The following is a 12,281-nucleotide window of genomic DNA, read 5'->3' as shown; positions in this document are numbered from 1 at the left end:
TTTGGCACTCGGTATGAATTTTTGTAACCAATGAAACTGTCAGGAGGAGAAACTAGTACTTTGTGTTGAGAACCAACACTTGGATTTTTCCAAATATATATTCAGCAATCAGGTGCTATTCCTACACAGCAAATATTACATAGTGAGGACAACAGGTGAAATATACTGCAGGAATTAAATTAATACATATTTGTAATTCAACATCCATGTCAGTGATCACATTCTGCCCTGTTTTGTTTTGGTTTTTTTTGAAAATGGCAAGTCCTCCCTTATGTGATTTTACAGGTTCATTACAAGATTAATCTTCATGCTCCTCAAATAAAAAGTATGAAAAATTAATTTAATAGAGCTCTAAATTTTCTACCAGGCCAGAAAGATTTAGGAAATGAGAGAAGTCACAGAACATATGATCCTTATTTATCCAGCTGTGTTGCTTCCACCGTCCAGTAGAGATAAGAATTCACAGACAATAACAGCTAGGCTTTAGCTTCTACTCTACAGAAGTCAAAGATGAGCAATTAAAAACAAACAAAAAACACAAAACAAAAAAAGAGACAAACAAAAAAAATTCACAGATGCTGTACTGAGTCCAATCTAGCATGATGACGACTGTTCAGCTAAAAGTCAGGACCTGCATATTGTGCAGGTAAAAGTGTGCAACTATGTTCTGTATCTCACAGAAATACTAAACATATGTTGAAACAAAGTAAAAAAAAAAAAAAAGCTGAGAACAAGGCCACAGAGAAACATTGTGTAAATACAGTACATTTGTAGCCTACTGTAACTTTGACTTCAGAAATAGCACACAAATAACTGAGGGAAAAATGTCAATAAAGATAAATAACATGCATCCCCCTCCTCAGTACCCGTAGCCGCTAGCTCTTCTGATGTCCAGTGGTTTTATTCCACCCAGCCAGTAAGAACAGCACTGTATCTATTAGGTCAAGAATACGGTTTCTGAGAACAGGATTAATAAAAAGGGGGAGCTGCTTCTCTGATGAACCAAGATAAAGACTATTTCTTATGAAATCCAAAAGTTTTTACCTAATGCTGTTCTTAAAAATAAAACTGTAAGTGTTAATTTTTCACGTTTACTCACTATTTTTAAGCAGATCTTTGACTAGCCTAATCATATTTAAATATAATATTGCCATGTTCGAATACGTTCTCAGGAACTTTAAAAAAAAAAAACCAAACGTGAATTTAGCTCACTTTTTTTTTTTGTTTGGACAATGATGATTTTAAAGTCATGATAGTTGGGTTTTAGCACTTTTACTATTTCTTGATTTAGAAACAGAGACTGGATCATGAGTTCTCCAACACATTATATGATGATAAATGTTTTATAAAAACTGACTCTTCCTCCTCAGACTATGCGCAATCAAATCCTTCTTACTGTTAGATTACAGATTTTAGCAACAAGTTAAAAGGATAGAATAAAATACAGATTTCTTGACCAGTTCCCACTGAACAACAGATAGGAACATCTGAAATAATACTCAGGATATTAGTTTATCCTTTAGCAGTTTTTTATACATTTATATTTTATATATTTCCATGAGATAAATTAATCTGAATTATTATTCAAGGGATAGCCAATGCAAATTCATGATGCAAAACACAAAGTAGAGATAGAGCTCTAGAGCCTGCGTTTTGTCCATAGGGTAGCATTTCCTAAGATGCTAGTTAACGTGCTGTAGAATATTCTTCAAACCAAATTAGAATTCTCTGTTTACAGATATCCCCATAATCTGTCATTTTTCCTCAAAAAAAAAAAAAAAGCACATATTGATATATTTAGGTCTGCATTGAGTCTTTATGTTGCAAACAAGAATTTGCAAGGGTAAAAGGTATGTTGTGCAAAATTTGTGAAATTGTCTCTTGAAATATATATAAAGTGTTTTGAAACTGTAACAAATGCGCCTTCTATAATGGAAGAAACGTGATTTCGTTGTTAATGGAGAGTGGCAAATGATGACACATCAAGCAAATGAGTAGCGACTCAGTTAAATAACCAATTAAAAGACTTACTCACAGTCCCATGGCTACAGATTAACAAAGAATGAGGCATTTCCAACACAGGCCGAGTTCTAATGAAAGCTGATTGAGGCTATAAAGTACTTAAATATGAAGTATAAGCATATTAGTACAAGGCTAAAATATAAAGGCTAAAGGATTAAAGTGAACTTGGAGGAGACAGGGCAAACTGTTACTGTGGCAGGAAAGTTATCCGACAGCAACCATATGTAGGCTTCCAACTATTACATTTAAAGGGTACGAGAAGGTTCAAAACACAGAGGCGTTGTGGGCAAGGCGGGTAAGCTACTCAGGGAAACCAGCCCAAAACATCGTATTAATATATAAACATTAACAAACTTGTATCTTATTTAAAGACAACTTTATTATGATTTAATCATAATAAGCTCACCAGAAACAAATCAGTATCAACTGTGACATACAAATTAAAAGGGATGAAAAGACATGTAGCAGTAAGGAAAGCAATTACCTATTGAACAAGTCAGTGACAGCCTTCACAAAGTGAAGTTTGCCCCACCTTGAAGGTTACTGTGGTAATCAAACGATCCTCTCTTCCTCACTTCAATATAGGTCTCCTACCTTTCTGAAAAGTAACAACAACAAAAAAAATCTATCTATCATGTATACTACGCTACGTTATCTGGAAGTTTGCAAATATTACACTGTACGTGTTATCTGCAAGTTTGTCCCAGCAGCTTTGCTAGACAGCCATTTCACACAAATATTGTTAAATATAATCAGCTACAGGCAAGATTAATGTTCTAATTCTCTAAGAGTTTCAAAGGCCATTATCATCAAATAAGAGGGGAGAAATCCACGACAGCAAAATTTATTCCAGTAATCAAGATAGTGGATAAATTTCATTGCCTATAATAAGTGGATTAGAAGCAAAGATTGCAGTAGATACTGTGCAGGGAGCATAAGGTGCTCATTAAATTAATCCCTGCTCTTTGTGAATACCTTTTACCCAAAGGAGTTACAATTCCAATCTCAGTTGCCATGGCACAATGCAGCCTGACGTCCGAATCTCCCACGTTCCAGAAAGTCACCCCTTAAATGTTGCTCTCCATTTTGTGTTTTAAATCACATGGCACACCTAGTAGTAAACACTTCACTCCATTTTTCATCTCAACAATTTGCTGTATCTGCCTTTCACACAAGATCTTAGAAAAAGAGCCTATTAGCTTTGAGATGAACCAAGAAGAAAAGATATGTGATTAAGCGTTGTATATTTTGCACACATTCAGAGCAGAATAAGCTTCTGCAGAGCCAAGGATCTCTGACAACAGAATTAATGTACAGGCCAAATACTGAAATCCGATAAGTGGTGTAAGAATGAAAAAGTTAAACTTCCTATGGGAATTTAAGTAACAAGTGCTCCTGATAGGTTCAAATATCCATTGCATGCACTGTCTGAATGACAAATAAACCTGGCAAAAAAAAGTTCTAATTGCATCATGTCATACTACGGTAGCTCTTTCATATCACTTCATATTGTCAAACAACACTATGTAAAGCACATACAAAAAACCACAGTGCGAGCATCTTTATTCAACATATAAGTGTACTAGCCCAGGCATAGTATTACAGAGAAAGGACCGATATTTTCAATTCCATTTTATCACCTCGCATGTGAAGGATCCTTAGTTCTTGCTAGTATTACTTACAGGTATCCATGGCTGCAACAATCTCCAGGTTTAATACAAAGTAACAGCTTTTTCAGGACTACAGGGAAGGGAGAAGCACCTGAAGTAGGGAGAAGGAAAGCCCAAGCTGGGCATGCCATATTAAGCTGACATGCACTCATGTCCATAACTCTACCTATCCAGAGACCTTACAGCAAACTGCAGAAGACTGAAACACAAACAAGTCACAGGATAGAAGATGTAAGGCCTTTACGGATACCTGAGCATGCACAAATTGCATATACAAATTATGTTGCTTACATGTGTAAACAAAATCACATTCTAATACACTGTACATATGTGCTGTTTTAACAGAACAAAGTCCAGTTAGAGATTGCATCAGTTTTGGTTTCAATTAAAAGCCAGTAAGAAGCCCAACATATTATGACTACTGCAAAATGGGATAAACTTGTAAGACATGACCATTAGTGTGCCCTGTCTTTGAACAGGGGAAGAGAACTAAAGCTATTCATCTCAATACTCCTGAAATCTTAAACTGAACTTTCCAGTCAGAGCCCATCTCTATTTGAAATTCAGATTAATAACAACAATAATCCAATTACAAGGTATTATACTATCCTTATACGAGAGAGTGATCACTCATCGTCCGCAGGGTGCATGAATTGCTTGAGTAATACCATATTGTAGCAGGATATTAAATATAAAATACTGTGATTATTCTGCAAAATACCAACTATACTAGTAATGGACAAATACCGTACACCATCTCATGACAGAGTAGGTCTTTATTAGTACTTGTACTCATTTGAAATAAATTAAGTTGAAAATGATATGAAAGTGTTTCTCTTGCAGAGAAAAAAGGACAGCTTGCAACTCTTTGATAACTCCTGTATTTTGCAACATATTTGAACACCTTGGTAAAAGGAATAGGTGTGTGCGCATGAAAGCAATAATACCCTAAACACAGTATCTGCTCTGAACACAGAATTGCCTGGGTGTTCTGACTGACCACACAGCTGCATTACACACATTTGAAACGTGTACCTTCGGACAAGGACATTTTCTACCACCCAATTAGTTGAGAGTTTGTTGTTTTTTAAATACATAAAAATCTAAATAATCAGACCACAATGACTGGCTGTATAACAAGCCTGAATCTTCAGCTCTCTTTGTGATACTGCTAGCTAAAAGGCTGCGGTCACATCCTTAGCTACAGTGGCAGAACACTTGAGGTCTTAACATAGCAGGAAAGAATTGTTCTCAATTATCTCACGTGATTTAATTAAAGGAATTAGAGCAATAAGACATTGTTATAGGAAGGCTGGATTAACATCTTCTCTCCATCACAGGGATTTAGTTATCAATACTGGAGATTTATATTTTACCACCTGGGAAAAGAAATGCAAAGATGCACAAAAATAGCTTGATTTTAAAAAGTCCTGTCACAGGGAAAGAAACGCTCCTCAGGAAGAAATGCTGCCTTTTGCCAAATCGTCTGTCCATTCTAATTCCTGAGAAGTGTGTCTGCACACAGAACTGCATCAAAATAAATAATAGTTCAAGACACTGCCTTTCCGTAGGCAAGTAACACCCCTAAAGTTTCTAAGCAACACATACTGGCGGGTATCCTTCAACACTAATAGTAGGAAAAAAGCAACATTGCAAAAAACACAGTTCTAACACATGCTTTAAGTATATGCACGTATGTACATGTGTTAGTTTATTTATTGCAAAATAAGACAAACATGCCACAACAGGTTCTATTAAGGTGGCTTTGAATGTCCTATTAAGATTTGCTACGGAGCTGGGGAAGTATGTGACAAACTCAAAAACAATAATAGACGTTTGAGTAAATACTGTTAAATCTAAGTTAAAGAAATAACTTTCCAAACCAACAATAATTCAAAGTTCCTTTAAAAGGATTTCTCGGTGGCAAAATCCAGATCAATAGATATTTTTGGCAAAGTTCAGTAAGAAGAGCAATTGGGGATTCTCAAACCTAATTGTCATAATAGAACATCACCACACACTGCATTTTCAAAGGAAAAACATCTAAAAAGAGATGAATGTGAACATATTTCACGTCTTTGACTTTCATGAATTTTTAAAACGTGAATGATTTCCTAATTGATTGTCTAGTTGAAGAAAAATGAGTGCCTCCTACACTCATGAATGTATTAATACTGTACTTTTGCTAAGTCTGTCCTATGTAATACAAATTTAGTTAAAAAATAACTCCCTCTGGATTAAACAAAAGCAAAGTTTTCACGAATAGGAAAAATCATTTTGCCAACAAAATTTGGTTTTTAATCATTCTTACTGATAAGGAAAAGACAGGAGAGAGCTCCCTGAACCATCTAAAAAACAGGACCCAAGAGGATTCTGTACCAAACCAGTAAAATCGCCTCGAATCAAAACAGTTCTGACTTTACTCCAGAAAGGCAGCTAAAACCTAGTTTTAACGATCAACTCCACTCTTTAATAAAAACTGCCTTGAAATGTCCATGCTCAGTTGTTTAGAGCACTGAGGAAAAGGCTCTGGACTTAAGGGAAGAAGAAAGGCGAAGGAGCTGGAAGTCAGGACAAGCAATTAGTTTGTTAAAAGCTGTTTGCTAACCCACAACCCCTCGGATCCTCATGTTCCGTTTCCAGTAGAGTGCCATGTGATACATACTTCTGATAAGTCACCATTTGCTGGAGCTTTTTTTTACTTCACGGTGTTCTGGGTTTTATGATCCTCTCCAGTTTGTGCTATTTTATTAAGGACAACTCAAAGGACAGTACCTCTATGACACAGTTAAAAACTAAAATCAAAAAAAATGCCAATCTGAAGGGATCAGCTGTAATCAAAATAAACTCTAGAAGTGATCAATGTGAAAGGAGGGCCAAAAACAAACCAAATACTTTTACAAAAATCAAACACCAAAGGCAGAAGAGGTTCAAGCCAGACTTCCAATGAAGGGCTACGCCTGGAGGAAAACCAGTTCTGTTGCACACCATTTTTTATTTTTAAACAAGCAATCAGTATCTCCTTAACCAGTCGACAGCTCAGAGAGGCCACATCGAACCTTCACATGGAAAGCCTGATGATGGCCTTCTGCACCACAAATCCCTGCAATTGTTTAAGAAGCTGGGAATAAGGCTGGATCTTATCGTAATATTTTCATTGTGCAGTAGACAGCAAACCAGAGCAATACTCCAGACTTTCATGTGCATTTCCACCCATACTGTTTTTATACAACATTCCTTCAGAAAATCCAGTTGGCCTATAAATTCTTTTGCTACATCAATCATTTTTATCAGCAAAATACACACGTGCACATGCACAGTCAAATATACTAGAGATCTAAGCAACAGAAAGTTCCAGTTCCTAAATATCTTTCTAACATGTCCACAAGCTGATAAGTTCAAGAAAATATTCAGATAATAACATTTTCTGATCTTTTGTCTTTGTGCTTTGTCAGTGCTTCCCCACCCATTCCTAATGTGCTGATCCCTCCATCAAAAAATCCTGAAAAATGCCACTTGCCAAGACTAAAAGTATTCCTTTAATCACGCCAAAAACTCCATAAGCTGCTGCTTCTGTGCTCCTTCTGTGTTATATGATCTGTTTTAAGTTTTCACTGTGTTTCCATTTCAAATCACATTCAAGTTATCTGAGGGGTATCAATCTCTCAGTTACATCACAGAGTATGAGGCTTCAGAGTCCGGACGCAGCCCAGTCATGAGACAAATACCACAAAACAGATGTTAAAAGGTATGCAAGAAGAACTGGGGTGGGATGAAAGAATTAATGACAAAGTGAACTGGGAAGAAAGTAGATAATATTTGCATTCCCCAGAGTAATGTCAAGTATTTCTGGAAGTTTCACAGACAGCACATCTAGAAAATAAAAAAGTTACTATTCCAGATTAGAAGTTAAACAGCTTGGTCTTGCTAATGTTACAGGGGGAGATTCTGACCAAAGGCTTCAATATATTTCTCACCTGTGGTTATCATTCATTTAACAAAATATGCCTTAGATCAAGCTTAAATTGAGTATAAAGTTACTTGACAAAGATTAACAACCTTCTATCATAAGGTTAGCTGAGTAATCACTAATTCAACATTTCCTGCCCCAGGTGGCGGGATATAACATCATCCAGCAGACTTCAGAAGTAAACTAGAAGAGGCAGCAGTGGTGTCACGTTACCCAGCTTATAAAGCCAGAACGCTCGTGATACTGAAACAAGAATAAGCATCACATAGGATTACCCATTTTCCATCTTACCACTTTACCGCTGCACTGATGTTCAAGTTTCTAAGATGAACTAACGCAGATGCCAAAAAAGAACTTTAGCTTGGCTGATATCATGCCAAGTTCTTAAAAGAAGTCTGTACTGAGGAAGACCATGTCAAATTGATCACATTAGCATCCCTGTCTGAAATAACCAACTAGACACCTCTGACTTTCCTGTTGAAGACAGTCTTCCTCCTTTAGGTTAGGTTCAGATCTAACCAATTAAAATTTGACAAACCAGTGATAAGCCGTTCCCTAGTTTAAGCTCATTCAGAGGGAGATGAATCTCCTAATTTTCATCTTTTGAGGCCACCTTTCTGTTTACTTTATCATAATCCAATTTCACTCACCTTCATGCCAGCATTGCTCCCTAGTTATTTTCCATTCTCACTTTTTTGGCTGTTACCACTGACAAGAGCCTGAAAGCACAGGAGGACCACAGGATCCTAAAGCAAATTTTCCCAAAGCACAGTACCGCTTTCAGCATTGTACATGCTTCTAGGACATAACTTCAGAATATTGGATTCCAATACAAAATTTTAAAAAGGGAAATAACTATTTATCCATGTACTGTATGTTCCAGTACCACAGTTCTTTATATTACATTGTCAAAAAGAACTTGCATAACTCTAAAGAAAACCGAAATCCCTGAACGTTTTATAATAAAATTGGTTTCTGTGTATATTCCCGCTGCCCTCTACTGTTTGGAGTATCAAAGGCATCAGTTTTCCTGTTCTCAAGAGTAACATAAAAATCTAAACAAAAGCTTTATTCCTCTTCACGGAGGAGCTTTCGGAGATCACCTGATTGCCCAGAGAGATGCACTGCATTTGTTACAGAGGCTTTCCGGTTTTATTTCCCACTCTGCACACATTTCAGCTAACAGAGTGATTACATACTGATATCAGTAACAAAATCTGTTTGTGCTTGATGTTCCCAATAAACAAAAAAAAAAAAAAACCCTCACATAGGCTCTGCTCTAAGTCTGTTAAAACACAGCAGAAAACTCCTAAATGGAGGTTATCTATGGCACTTAGGACTTGCATATCTAAACACTTCTGAGGAGTCATTCACATCTCTGCCAGATAAAACGGCAGTTCCCTTTCAGCTTTCTCTGAGCATAGAGGGTCTAAGTGTTATTTCTACATCACTTATTGTGATGGATTTGAGATTTTCCGGTCAATGGAACATAAAGCGAACGCTAAAGTGAACAATGAAATGAAAATTATATTCAATGTGTGTAACTAACAACAGGAAATGGGTGTGCATGTACGGGATGCTGTAAGGACAAGGATCAGCAAAGCTTTGTTTGAGGACTGGTATTTATTCTATCTTTATTTAACCTTCTTCCTTCCCCCTTTTGGGAGACAAGGCAGAGTATCAGGCAATGGAATCTAGCAGAGAGTTAAACATGCTGGAACTTTCTCACAGGTTGCTGTGAGATTAAGATAAATAAATCAGAAACCCTTATTTCTCCGTAAGGGTTCTTTATTACTTTAGTGAACAGTAACCATTATTACAGGACCCTTTCTCAGTCAGGACTTCAAGACACTTCTGTCACATAAATTATACTTTCAATTAATGCTTATAATTGCTATCTAGGGATTCTGAATTCACCTGGCTTATAAATAAAAGATATAATTTAAAAACAGTCCATTAACTATTTAGATTCATCTTCTGTTGTCTCACAAACACTTTTCAGCTGCTGTTCAGCCATGTTCAGTTCTCTGCACTCCCAAGTAATGTAGTCAGTCAGCATGCAAATAATCCCTGCATTCTTTTGTCTTTGGAAAGCTGACCTGGTAAGGCTGTACCTCCTGGCCTTGTATGTTTGCGTTTATTATAGCCATAGCTCTAAAAGCTAAAATAATCAAAATTAATACTATTTTAAAGTTCTGCTCTTAAAGGTTTTGTGCCCTTACAGGCATGGAGACTTCCTCTATATGGATAGCAAGGAATTGTATTTGCTGCTGTTGACCATTCAATCACAGATGTCAACCACCACTGGTGGTTCGAAAACAAACTGCTCCATCTGTGTGTGAAAGGGCTATGAATTTTTAGTTTTTCTGGGAACAAAATCACAATGTAACTTTCGCATTTGAAAAGCAGACTCACTGAAACAAAGGTTTTTTTAATTTTTTTTTGTTTTTTCTTTTGAAGAATTTAAGAATCCACTGGTCCTTCTCATTGTAAAAGAGAGCTCGCCATGCTGATTGCCGAGCACAGCAGAACGAAACAGTTTCCATGTGGTTTTCCATTGGCTTACCTTTTAATAAACTGTAGTCCTCCCTTATTGTTCTAATATTCTATTGTTAGTTTGCTTTCCCTCAGTCTCTTGCATTCAGCATCATTATGCTGACGTACCTTTAAAAGCACAGACAGGTTCCTGTATATGGCTTTTGATCTAATTGCCTCATGTACAGTTCTCCAGCATCACATCAAATGGATAAAATGGCTGCACCCAAAATGGATTTTTCTGCACAAGATAAAAACAACATCACTTCCACTAAAATTCCATGTTGCTATGTCTGTTTTGGGGGGTTCAATACATACATACATACATACACACACACACACACACACACACTCTTTAGCTTCATTTCTCAGGAACATGCGATATTGGTGGATATCCCTGTGACTCCTGTTCCTGGATTTTATTTTATTTTTTTTTAAGCTTGTGTGTGGGCCAGTTTCAACCAAAATCACAGAGGTAAACACTCCAACCATTCTGGAAAAAGTATGTACAAAGAAGAGACAGAATTTGGGCCCAACTGAAAAGATTTCAATATGAGCTCAGTGATGTTATTAAACACCAGAGAATTTGTGTGATGTTATGTCACAGGCAGACACACATCCCCCCACTATTCCACAAAAACTGTGGAATTCATTAAATTTCTTCTGCTACAAATTTTCAAGTAACTGGTGTGTAAAATACCCATTCATGGCAAATACGTGTATTAAGTACATCCAAAAAGACCACCAATCTTACAGTATAGTGGTTAGTAATCAGCTGCCTCATTTTAAGCTATTTAAGAAAAACCAAGAATTCTAACTTATTATATCTATCTATTAAAATAAGTTTGTGATTTCTCCAACCATCTTAGTAAGCTTCCTCTGAGACTGCTCCAATTTTGATTTATCTTTCTTAAATACAGTTTAATTCAGAACGGCATAAAGCACTCCAGACGACATTTTAAAAAGATTCTGTGCAATGATGTTAGAACAGACCATATCTGTCTGTCAGAGAAAGTTATATGCAAGTAACAATCCAGGCTTAAGCTTCAATACACTTAAGCCACACTTCTTTACCGCAAATCCAAGAACGTACAGGCCCTTGAACAGGGCCCTGACTTGCTTTCTTTACACCACAGTCTCTCGCCTTTTTGTCACATTTCTAGGAACTTCAAAGTAAGGTTTATATTCAAAATATATGCAAATATTTTGAAATAAAGATGCTTCATAAATACAAGGAAGTTATCTAGTTTTCCAAATAGTGGGAAGATGCTACAATCTGGGACAAGAGTTGCAAAGTTAGAGATCAGATTTGTTCAGTTGTGACCCAAATATACCACTCTTAACCACAATCAATTGTCCAAAAACAAAGTCATATGCAAGTCATTGAGAACAAAGACTAAATGCTAACCAGTGCACCATGTAACACGTCAGTGTGTATGATGCAGCTCTTTCTAAATTATGCTGACAAGTTTAAAATGATTAATAGATTTTAAAACATGCTTATGTAGTCTGTTCCACTGCTTAATTAACACCACAATTCGGAAGGCCTGTTTTCCCCAAATCCTTAACCTAAATCTCCCTTGCTACTAACCAAGCTCACTCATTCCTGTGCTACCCTTGGCAAACACAGAGAGCGAGTGCCACACACTTTCCCACGCACTCAGAGACCAAGTGCCCTTGCATCTCAATCAATTCTTTTTCTACATAAAACAATCCCCAGATTTTTTAAACCATTTCCATAGGCTGCATTTTCTATGTTTGTTACCAATCATGCTACTTTTCTGTCCACATCTTTCCAAAGTGCAATGTATAAAACTGCACCCAGCTCCCCAGGTGATGCCTCAGATTTACGCTGCACAGCAGAGTAATTATGCACTGTAAATAGGGTCGGCTACAGCTTTCACTTTGACAACGTACAGACTTACGCTTACAGGTATGAATGTTCCCACTTAAACCCTTGCATCAGTCAAAACCAGGGTTTTCACATTAAGGGACATAAGCAGAGATGTTTATACAGGTATGTTAAAAATAAATAATAAGTAAAGGCATCTGATCCTGCAGTAAACTACTAATATATCGAGAAA

General features: G+C 36.7%; 1 protein-coding gene across 6 annotated transcripts in view; it reads right to left on the bottom strand.

Annotated features, from left to right (window-relative positions):
- ARHGEF3 (Rho guanine nucleotide exchange factor 3) overlaps positions 1-12,281 on the bottom strand; it is a 153,372-nt gene that overhangs the window by 74,142 nt on the left and 66,949 nt on the right. The gene's annotated exons all lie outside the window — the stretch shown is intronic.

This window comes from Struthio camelus, chromosome 14 (assembly GCF_040807025.1).
Source record: "Struthio camelus isolate bStrCam1 chromosome 14, bStrCam1.hap1, whole genome shotgun sequence".
In the NCBI taxonomy this organism is placed as follows: domain Eukaryota; kingdom Metazoa; phylum Chordata; class Aves; order Struthioniformes; family Struthionidae; genus Struthio; species Struthio camelus.
This window is presented reverse-complemented; position numbering and strand designations above follow the sequence as displayed.